This window comes from Wolffia australiana, chromosome 10 (genome assembly GCF_029677425.1).
Source record: "Wolffia australiana isolate 7733 chromosome 10, ASM2967742v1".
In the NCBI taxonomy this organism is placed as follows: Eukaryota; Viridiplantae; Streptophyta; class Magnoliopsida; order Alismatales; family Araceae; genus Wolffia; species Wolffia australiana.
Window position 1 is genome coordinate 13,551,296 of NC_135844.1, and position 11,246 is coordinate 13,562,541.

Consider the following 11,246-nt stretch of genomic DNA (forward strand, 5'->3'; position numbering starts at 1 on the left):
GTACTGACACAAAATGAGGCTTTCACTATCGCCTCTCTACTTGACCCATACATGAAGCTTCACTTGATTGATCCACAGGCTAAGGAGTATGTTCTATCTATCGTCCGCAATATCATGGAGTCACATTCAATATCCAGGAATGTTGGGAGTCGACCCACCGAACCATCTGCTCTATCCACGACAAGTGATTTCATACAAATGGAGCTCGAAGAACTACTAGATCCGTCTTAACTACCACAAAGAGTTGATCCGATTGAAGAGCTCGATGTATATGCGACGGCCCCCGCAGCTTTTGGTACAGCAGTGTTGTATTGGTGGAAGGCGACAGGTATCATGAAATTTGCATTCTTTATATTCCTAATCTCGTGCTTTCCTGATTGAATATCTGATTAATTTTACCCCCATAACAGGTCAGCTTTCGTACCCCGTGTTAGCATTGGTTGCGAAGCAATTCCTAGCTTTTCAAGTGACGAGTGCAGCATGTGAGCGTCTATTCTCAGAAGGTCACCGTGTAATCAACTACAGGCGATCGAGGCTCACGGTAGAGAGCGTTGAAGTCCTAATGATGTTGAAGTCATGGTACAGCAATGATGACTTGAGAGCAAATGAGGACGAAGATGGTGATGAAGATGATGGGCCATTTGACATTCGTGTGAACGCAACCAACGGTTAAACTCTATCGTTGGTCCTTGACTGGTGTAGTGTACAATCAGTTTTTTTTCTAATTTGAGAGCTATAATATTTCTTTGACATATTTGATGTAAAGCTGAACAAGGCAAACCTTGCGGGAAAAAAACACTTGCCAGCACAAGAGTAAACTTATTATTTTGTTTCTCCTTAGAGTGTGATATGTGCATTATTTTTGTCTGTGACTCGCCTTATTTCCTGCTAATTCTGTCTTCAGAGCTAGATTTTTCTTAGGTCTATTTTATGACTGCTGAATCTAAATGACTGGATGAATTTGTTTTAATGGCATGTGTCATGGCATGTGACTTGATGAATACAATGTGACTTGATAATTAGGTCCATTTGATGAATAAATTCCAATTCTATTTCAGAAACTGTTGAGGCCTTTAATTACATTACTCTATTAAATTCCAATTCTAAGATCCCTTGTTGTGGGGCAGGCCAATGTGTCTCTCTCCAGCTGTTTCTCTCTCTTTTGGTTCGACATGGATAGAGGGACGGGAAAGAGAGACTGACAGCAATGATCTTTCTCTCTCTCTATCTCCGAATCTTCATACACTGTTCTATCTGATTGGGTTTTCCTTCCTCTCTGCTAAACTGCTTTTTCTATGAACTCAGCTAAAGAAATTTCCTCTCTCAAAAAGTCTGCCCGTGAGTGTTTGTCCCTCTCTTTCTATTTGAACTTCTCTATCTTGTAACCATTCACATCTATGTACATCAATGATTTGATGTCTATTACTCTTCCAACTGAGAACCATATCTCCCTTTTTCTTCACTCATGTTGTTTCTGCTTGATCTCTCTCACTCTATTTCTTTGTTTTTACATCCTCATTTATTAATCATCTAACTGCACATCGCCAGTTATGTCTGTCTTTTAAGGTTTGTTTGCATCTCTCCTTACATGCATATAACCTTCTCATTTGCATCTCTCTGTACATATGTTCTTCTATTTATGAATCTATATCCACAGAGGTGTCAAAGACGGTGAAGTTTGGGGAAGCAAGGATAATAGCTGAGAGAGGAGACGAGGTGGGCGCAAAGATGGAAGAGCTTATGGAGGAATGGGATGCAGCCAGAGAAGAATTTTTACAAATGACTGGCCTTGACCAAGCTGCTACAGTACCTGAGGATGAATTCGGTGCAGAGCTGGAACAGTTGTTGTTTAAAGATTAATTAAATGATCAATAATCATACCTATTGCTATTGTTACCTTTGGCTCATTTTCTAGTCCTATCTCTATCTTCGTCTATAACGCTTTCCATGTCTCTTTTTGCTATATCCATACTCTTCTCCGATAAGTCAAAACTTAGGGTTTTATTCAGTTATTTTAATTTAAACTCAAGAATAATTATCTTATAAAGATTCTGCAATCAATGCTTCATACATAACATATAGTAAGGGGTTGATCCACAAGGAAGCATTAATTTAAATTCATTTTTTTTCTAAGCTTAGTAATGAAAGAAATAAGCTTTTAAGTTAAAATTATGTTTCAGAATTTTTTGGGATTTAACAGAATTAAGAGTCATAAAATAGTTAAATTTATTTATTCAATCTATCCTAGGCTTTTTAATACTATAAATAATATAGTTTTTTAGAGGTAAAAATTAACTAAAATCTTATAACTTTTTAAGAATTATATTAAAAGCACAAGGGAATGGAAATGACAAACAGTATTTCTAGAAATATTTTTAGAACTAGTTTAGATGCACGAGGGAATGGAGATGATAAACAATACTTTTACAGATTTTTTAGAATTTATTTAAATGCCAAAATAACTAGAATTAATAGATATGATTATTAGATATTGTATATTTTATTTAATTTTAATACAGAACATTAAATAAAAAATTTATGTTACATGAAGAAACTAGAGTAACATCTGAAAGGGATTTGAACAAATGAAAACAGGATCGAAATTAAGAAGGTCAAAGGAGTGATGTTTTAACTCTTATTTAAAATTTATAATACCTTTCCTACTAAAATCTTATCCATCTTATAATAATATTAATTAATTTTTTTCCTAACACTTATCATCTTCTGGAATTTGAAAACATCTTAATAAACTATTTCATCATGGTAAAAAACACACCGTAATTAACTCTCCATTTCAATTATTATCCCCCTCTTTTAATTATTAGTATAATCTATAATAAATTAAAATATTTTTAGTATAATATACTTTGGTAGATGCATATAAATTTTTTTCAATTTTGTGCAATTTCATGCAATTTCATGCAATTTACGAGCAATAAAATGCAATTTTTTACTCTACGTGTGAATTATGTTCTCTTCGTGTGAATTTTGTTCGTTTGTGTGAATTAGTTCTTTTGTGCGAATTTTTTTGGTGTGTGCGAATTGTTCTATTTGTGAGAATTTGTGCAAATTGTTCAAACATATGTTCTAATTTTTGCACATAAAAAGAACAGCACAGCAAACAGACCCCTGTGCGGTTCGTTTGTGCAAATTTTTTGTTTGTTTTAAACGAACAGAACAGAACGACCATGTCTACCAGTAAGTAACTCAAAGTCGTTCGTAGTTTTCTCTCTATACCCTTCTCATCTACCTAGCCCAAGTGCGGTGGCGTCAAGATGAAAATTTACTACAAGTGGTAATTAAACGAGTGCTGAGAGGACAGCGTACCTCGTTGGCGTGGCTCGTGGTGCAGAATTTTTTGACGGTCGACGGTGGTCGAAGCGGGTGGGGGGGTGATGCACCGGAGAGCAGACAGTGGCTTGACGAGCAAATGATGCTGCCAGATCTACGGATAAAGGGCCGGAGGAGAGGGTAGACGCACCCCGCCAACTCATCCTGAACGTCAACCAGACTCTCGTGAGTATGGTGGCCGTACAGGTAGTGAGCGTTGTGGCTAGGCAAACCTGTCGCAGCACATGCACAGGCGTAAAGGGGTGATCAACAGTGGCCAAATGTTCCTCGACAACAATCCAGCCGGGGTGGCAATCAAGGTTCTACAAACCCCAGGCCGGTAACAGAAGTCGAAGCAACCGGAGTGGGTCCAATCGTAGTTGCTTGTTGGCGAACTAGAGTTGATGCCCGCTTGATAGTGCCCAATTCAGATTGCATGGACCATAGGAGTAGTCTGGGTAGACCACAGCCTACAGCCGTGGGACTGTAGATGGGGGTGCGTGGGTGTCCGGGATGCCCACATTTGGAGCTGTGTCACCAGGCGGCCACCCAACAGGCCTGTGAATGACCGTGTAGTTTATGACCCAATGTTAATCATGCCGGAGGAGCAGCAACCGTTGACCGGCAAGCAGCGTTTGCAGGATGAACTTTGCCCGTGGTTACAGGGTCGGTGAAGGGCAGCGGTCGTTGACAGTCACTCTTCCCAATCGACTCCAAGGAGAAAAAAGGGGCAGCGATTCAGTTCAGAGGGCGTACTAGGATGTGCCAGCAGTCGCAGTATCCGTCAAGATCAGCAGCGGGCGGTGGTTACTCCTCCTGGCCGAGATGACTCTGCGAGGAGAAAAAGGGGGGCTGCAATTTTCACGGAGGACGTACTGAATTTGGGCGTTCACATGCGCGAGCATGCAACACCTTCACGGGGCCTTCTGGATGGCCAGATCACAACTTACTTTGCAACGGCCAATGGAATTGGCCGGCGGAGAATCTCCAACGACGGAGCTTTCTGCAACTATCGGAAGAAAGAGAAGATTGGTGTACTCCGTCCTGTCTTGGGGATCTACTCCCAGCGGGGAATGATGCATTGTCGGGGGAGGGACTGGAAGGGGGGGAATTATCCCTTTCTCTCCCAATAGCTTCTCTCCCACACTAACCTTTGTCCTCCCTCTTCTCGCCCCTCTTCTTTCTCTCTAAACAAGGAGGTGAGACGCATTCCGTTTAAAATGCTGCAATCATCCAATTAATAATTTGATTTCTCTGCATTTTTAATGCCATTGAAATCTCTAAAAATTACTTAGAATCCTTAAAACCATTATCTATCTTAGCCATTAAAATCATTATCCTTAATCCTTGAAATAGATAAACAATTCAAGTTTGTTACAAAACTTAATATTATTTGACTACTTTATCTCTTTTAGGCATTTTAGCAAAACACCTTTAATTCCCTATCAATTACTATGTACTAAGTACTTTTCCCTAATTCTATCTGCTTAAGGATAAATCTTCATCTCTTTAACTATTTTCTCCTATCTTACTTGCCCAATATTGGAGGCATCTTTCTAAATTTTCTATATCATTTGAATTTAAAGCAAAATGTATAAAAATCATATAATGTTCTATTATTATATATGTCCCACACATCTTTTACTACCCCCCCACCCCTTTCTCCTTAACTAACTCTACACCTAAGAACTGATCCCAGCGTATACGGCCTTGCTATCAGCTATACATTCTGAGTAAGATTTAAAATTCAAAATTATCATTTGATCGAAGTGAAATTAACAGCAATGACATATTGAAGACTATAATTTGTCTTCATCAGACAGGTATGTTGGACTATGAGGCACGAGTATCTAATCATGAAATGAAAAGGTTATAACTGGGATATAAAATGAAGTACACAAAATGTTTTTGATTGCCCATGGTATAAGGGGAGATGACTGAACTAAGAACAAACATTGAATATGTGGACAGGGCGATGAAGATATTGGACAAAAAAATATCGAATGATTGCTTTTATGCATCAGTACTATTCAAAATGAAAAATTAGGATTTTGAGATTAAAAAGACCTAAAGTCCTTTGGGGAGTTTCATACATATGATGGACTAAACCTATATGTTACATCCTGATGCGGAAGGTTCCAAAAGAGAGTTACTTTCTTGACATAATATCTTCCAGAGTACGAGTCGTAGCTTGGCACCCATGTTCAAGAAACATAGCATATTGATTTGGTTAAACTGATCCTTAATTCATTACTCTGTGTCCATATGGCTAATTATCAGCTTTGATAACAAATTTCATTGATCTGTTTAAGTTAGTTACTGGACTGACACATAGGTCAAGTGAGTAGCACACATAAGATCTATGGATGTTGGGATATATTCAATTTATACAGGCTCTCAAAAAAGTTAAAAATTAAATGAAAAATTAAGGTGCTTGTGCCAGTCAAATCTAGGCGTATGATGGGAAAAAATCATGGCCAAATCCTCCCATCAAAAATGAAATTGAAAACTCACTCAAATGTACAAATGTTATGATGGAGGACCATCCAGTCGATCGCATCCTGACCCGTCTCCAACCACGTCGTGGAGCCCAAGACAACGTGAAGAATCTACAGTTCCATTATCAGGTTTGAGAAACGGCATCGTCGTCGGGTTTCGTGTCGTGTGTCTTTATGTTCTTTTCTTCCTTTGGAGTATAGGGAGGCCCCTCTTGCGTGAGTACCGGCCTCGCCTCCATACATGTTTTTTTTATTATTAAAATTAGTTGTCATCTTTAGGGGGAGGAAATCCATGTTGGGCTTCTTCTCCCCCTAAAGAGCACTTTTAAGGGAAAAGCCCAATAAGCTTTCCCCTTAGAAGGGGGCCCAGTTAGGCCACCCATAACTACCACTTCCCTTCTATCAGAGTGGGATGGTACGTTTGTCTTCTTTCAAAAACTCCAGATCTACTTTGTGAATTGGCAGTTATTGTGGAGTAGAAGTATCCTTCTTTTGTGTTATCAGAATTTGCCATTTTGGTTCCATCATCGTCTTCTCCGATGAACTGATAGGAGCTTTCCACGCTTTTGGAAAGCCTTGCTTTACCACTGGACTCCACGACTCTGGTCTTGGACAACATTGAACGTGAGAATTCTTCCGTGGGCTGTGCAAAGCTTCATCGAGGTCCTAACGATCCCCTGCGATTCCACTTCAAGAAAACAAGAAGAAATACCTCTGGCCCCTCATCCGTGGTTGCATTCTGCTCGGCGCAGATTCCCCTGCTCTCAGCATTTCACTCGAGCTCTTCCCGGTTTCCTTCCAATGGCTGATAATTGCCAGCTGTTACTACGCTGATCGACCCATTACTACGCTGATCGACAGGATCTTCTCGCGCTCGACCATCACTAGCTACTAAGAATCGAGTAATAATTGTATAATTCAATATCTTAACTATTATAATCTAATTAAAACCAAAAAGATGAAAATCAGATTAAAAATCATATGAAAAAAAAAGCAATGAGCATGTCCGCTCAAGTGTATATGCTCACCAACTCAATTTATTAAAATTGTTTACAAAAAAATTCTTGAATTTTTTGTACTTTTAGAGGAAGGATGGAAAGTAAACAAACTCCCTTTTCTTTTGAGCCACCCATTTATCTCTTTTCCCTTTACCTATAGCTAACATATGTAACCATATCCTCACCACCTAATTTTTATTGGCAGCCACTTGACATTTTATGCTCACCAATAGGAGAAAAGTATCAAATCCCCAACGAAGTTAGAATAAATAATTGGAGGTATCTAACACCAACTGGAAAACTACTGAGAGAGTGTGTACATGGTCTTTAGAGATGTGAGGACCTTCTATTCATTGAGAATTGTAAGGTCACTCTTATTTATAGCATTATCCCTGCATAAAAGTAGGTACCCTTCCTCATCTTCCTCACCTCTTTCCAATCTATGAAAGGGGTTAACTTACATGTCCTTTACAGGTTGGTATCTGAATTTTCAGGGAAGTTATCATATATTGCTAAGTGATTGATATTTTTAACCCTTAGCCCTCTCTCTTTTTTTCAACAAAACATAATGGCCATTCATAAGGGACTCGTCATAATTTAGTGGGGGGTGTTTGAGAACATTAAATTAAATCAATAAAATTATTTATTTACAATTCTTTGTTATAACTTAATTTTAGATTTTTACTTTCATTATTCACCATATAACTATAAAATGAAAATTTATGATTTATCTCTCTACGCTCTATTTTTATGCATTTTATTGATTTTTGAAAATAACCCTTCTTTGAGTCCAGTAAATTTCTACTATCTTCTTGGGGTTTTATTTTAAAATTCCAGATTTATGTAAATAAAATGGTGAATTTGGGATACATATGGGAGGAACAGAGAAACCCAAGCCATCTTCTACAGAATAATTGTGGAACTAACCCACCATTGGAATTTGAAAGGCCTATTTTCAAATCTGGGAAGGAGGGAACGTGTATCCATGCTGGAAAAAAAGTAATCATAGCCCTCCAAACCTTTGGAACTAAATCAAAGTCTGGGAGAGTTAGGAAACTTCTATCTAATCTCTTATCCCCTCTCTTTGGATCTGAACTTAGTTTTCTGCTCCCAACTTGTTGTTGGAGGCCTGATGCATCAGATTTCTTTGATCCACTCTTATTCTACAAGCTTTTGGGAGAGAGAGTTCAAGGTAATAAAGATTCTTGGAGAACAAGCACCACTGGGCCCTTAGGGAAAGTGAAAACAAGGTTTCACTAATCTTCTGTTTGTTTGATTTGAATTTTCTGATTATTTTCTCTTGGTAAACATTCCAATGGATACCCAAGACTTAAAGCTTTCAGAAACATCAAACAACACTAAACATTCATCTTCTAGTAAAATTTACATCATTTTTTGTCCACTACCTGTTTGCGCTGCAATTTCCCCACGAGAAGGGCGGCCAATGGTTATATTTGACCTCAAAACATATTGCTTGCCTTAATAAAATTCCTAAAAATCATTAAAAAACTTAATTAATGATTAAAAATATTCATAAATAATATAAAGATTTATTTCGGTTATTTAAAAAAGTTTTGACTAGTAGTCCTTTATTTCATTTATTTTCTCTTTGAAAATAGTTTAAAAATCAAGAAAAATAAAAAAATCAACTAAAATATTATGTTAAGATGTATTTAAAATAAAATATAACCTTTCATTACCTACTTCTTTTCTATTCAACCCTTAGCCTATTCTAAAGAACGAAAATTTTATAAAAATTGTTGCATAAATAAGAGCCTTAAAACTACTTAGTAAACCAAAATTATGGTTTATCTATCTGCTCAAACGACCTGAAAGCACTAAAATCAATGAAGTGGTTAATTTCTAATTGTGTTAACTTACAAAATGAAGAAAATATATTATTAGCCTTAAATATGTAAATTGAACACTTAGTGGAATGGAATGATAAAGGTAAAAATGTTATGCACAAATGATAACATGTATCAGAATCATGAGATTTAGTGAATGATGATCTGAATGTATACACAAAATGCATGCTATGAGCACCCCCCCCCATCCACTGCCATGTTTTCTCTTTTTATAGTACTACTCTTTCCAGTGAGGCTATATGTCACAAGATGTACAAGGTCTTCAAGATGAGTTAGTGAAGTTGAAACATCCAACACTGCATCTATCGCATGGATACATTGTGGGAAACATGTTAACAGGTTTAAGAGACTCATGCAGGGAGCAACGTGAGAGTCGAATAAGTTCAACACAAGGTGATATGATTTGCATTTATCAATTTAAAATGATCAGTCAAGTCCAAGGAAAATTCGGTAAAATAGTGGCATATGTATATCGATAAAATAGTTGCAAATTTGGTAAATTCGGTATTATTATATATCTATATAAGTATATGAAATGACATGATTTGCATTTATCGATTTAAAATGATCAATCAAGCCCAAGGAAATTTTGGTAAAATGATTGCATATGTATATCGGTAAAATAGTTTCAAATTTGGTAAATTTGGTATTATTATATATCTATATAATCATAAGAAATGACTAAGATACTGACAGAAAAGTCATAAGCATAATACTAGAAGTAATTGGTTTATCTATTTACAATATTCAATATGATTATATGTTGAAAAGTAGTAGATACATAAAATAATAAAATACAATGAAAATATGTTTACAGATGTAGGTTTTTATTAAAGCTAGTGTTAATTGAAATGTATGATAAAGAATTTTAAATACACAAAATGAGTGTCACTATGTTCAATGAGATTTCTCGGCAAACTATCTTGGGAAATTTTATTAGTCTCAATTTAGATGAGTTCAATCCATTATTCATGGAACATTAAAACTAAAATATCTCAATAAGATCACAGTACCCAGATCATCGTGATTTCCTACATTGAAGAGAAAGGGGTGCAGATTGCCACCCTTGATCAGTGGGCTTCCTAAACAGTGTCCTTTGTGCTGGCACAAATCCAGGTTCTCTTAAACATCTCCAGTATCTTCCCTACCTTGTTGGGTTCTCTCTCAAGCTTTCACACTGGGCTGTGCATATCCCAGGTGCGAAAGGGTCCCTCCCTAATCAAGTTAAAAAATCAAATATGTCACAAAAAAGACAAAAATGCCATTTTAGTAATTGAGGTGGAACCTCTATGCAACATTCATCACATCGGACACCTTTGCAAGCTCTTCAGTGTGACGTATGATCAAATTCAAATGTTGACATCACCCGAATGTATTGTCCGGTCAATAGGAATGATGGCTAGGAGTGGAGATTGACTTATTAGGCCCTGGATTTCCAATCTTCCTAAAAGTAAATGCCAATGGCTGCAGCTAAACTGCTGTCATGGACTCTTATTTATTCAGTACTCCAACGTCCACAATCCCACCATCTGTTTAGAACCATTGACAAATAATCATTTTTGATAAATTACTTCTCTAAAAAATAGTATCTCATTGCCACTCAAATCCATCATGTTCTAACATAAACAATGGATATTGATAAGGTTTTAGTAAAAGATAAAGGTAATGTACTTGTCATAGGGGTGGATCCCCCTTTGTGAATGATCTATGAAATTGGGTGAGAGGATAGCAGGCAGTAGTGCCTAAGAATATCATGGAGACATGAGTCACCCAATTTATTAATGAGATAGCCATAGACAAATGCTCCTAAATACTATGTTGCTCATAAATATCATCAAGATAACTCATGGTACAATGCCAGTGATGGTGCAGAAGAGCATGTAGATGTGTGTATGGACAAGTAGACAGATAGTTACATATCCTATAAACTTATAAGCTTTCTACCAATTATAGAATAATGTGTCCTTCAACTAGTAGAAATGCCACATTAACAAAATTAAGGTTTCTAGATTGAATCTCGACTTAATTCCAAACGGTATTGTTTATTTTTATATTTGATGATGTCGCATAACACCATTGCATGGTATGAGAAGATTACATTGAACCTATTAGAGACAAGGTAATAGAGCATGATGTGGCATGGAGCTGGGGGTTGGCCTAGATTCTAAGGCCTGGTGACACATGGTGGTCAGGCAGAAACAATGATCTCAAGGTCATATTGTCCAATCACAATGGAAAAACATCGGCTCATTAGGTGGTACAACATATTTTTTTCGAAATGATAAGCATAAATCAAGAGGTCTAACCAGAAATGTATGTTGCGGAGTTCTTAATCGGCAAAGTCTCCATGGACTAAGCTGAGGAGTTCTCAATCGGCGAAGCCTCCAAGTACTGAGCTTAGGATTTCTCAATTGACGAAGCCTCACAGCCAATCCTTGCTCTCTCATTAATAATTTAAAATTTTATAATATATTTAAACTCAAATTGCTGATTTTAGACCCTCGTTAAAACTGTCTAAAATCCTAGTTATAAGGGCTGTTTTGTTCTTACAG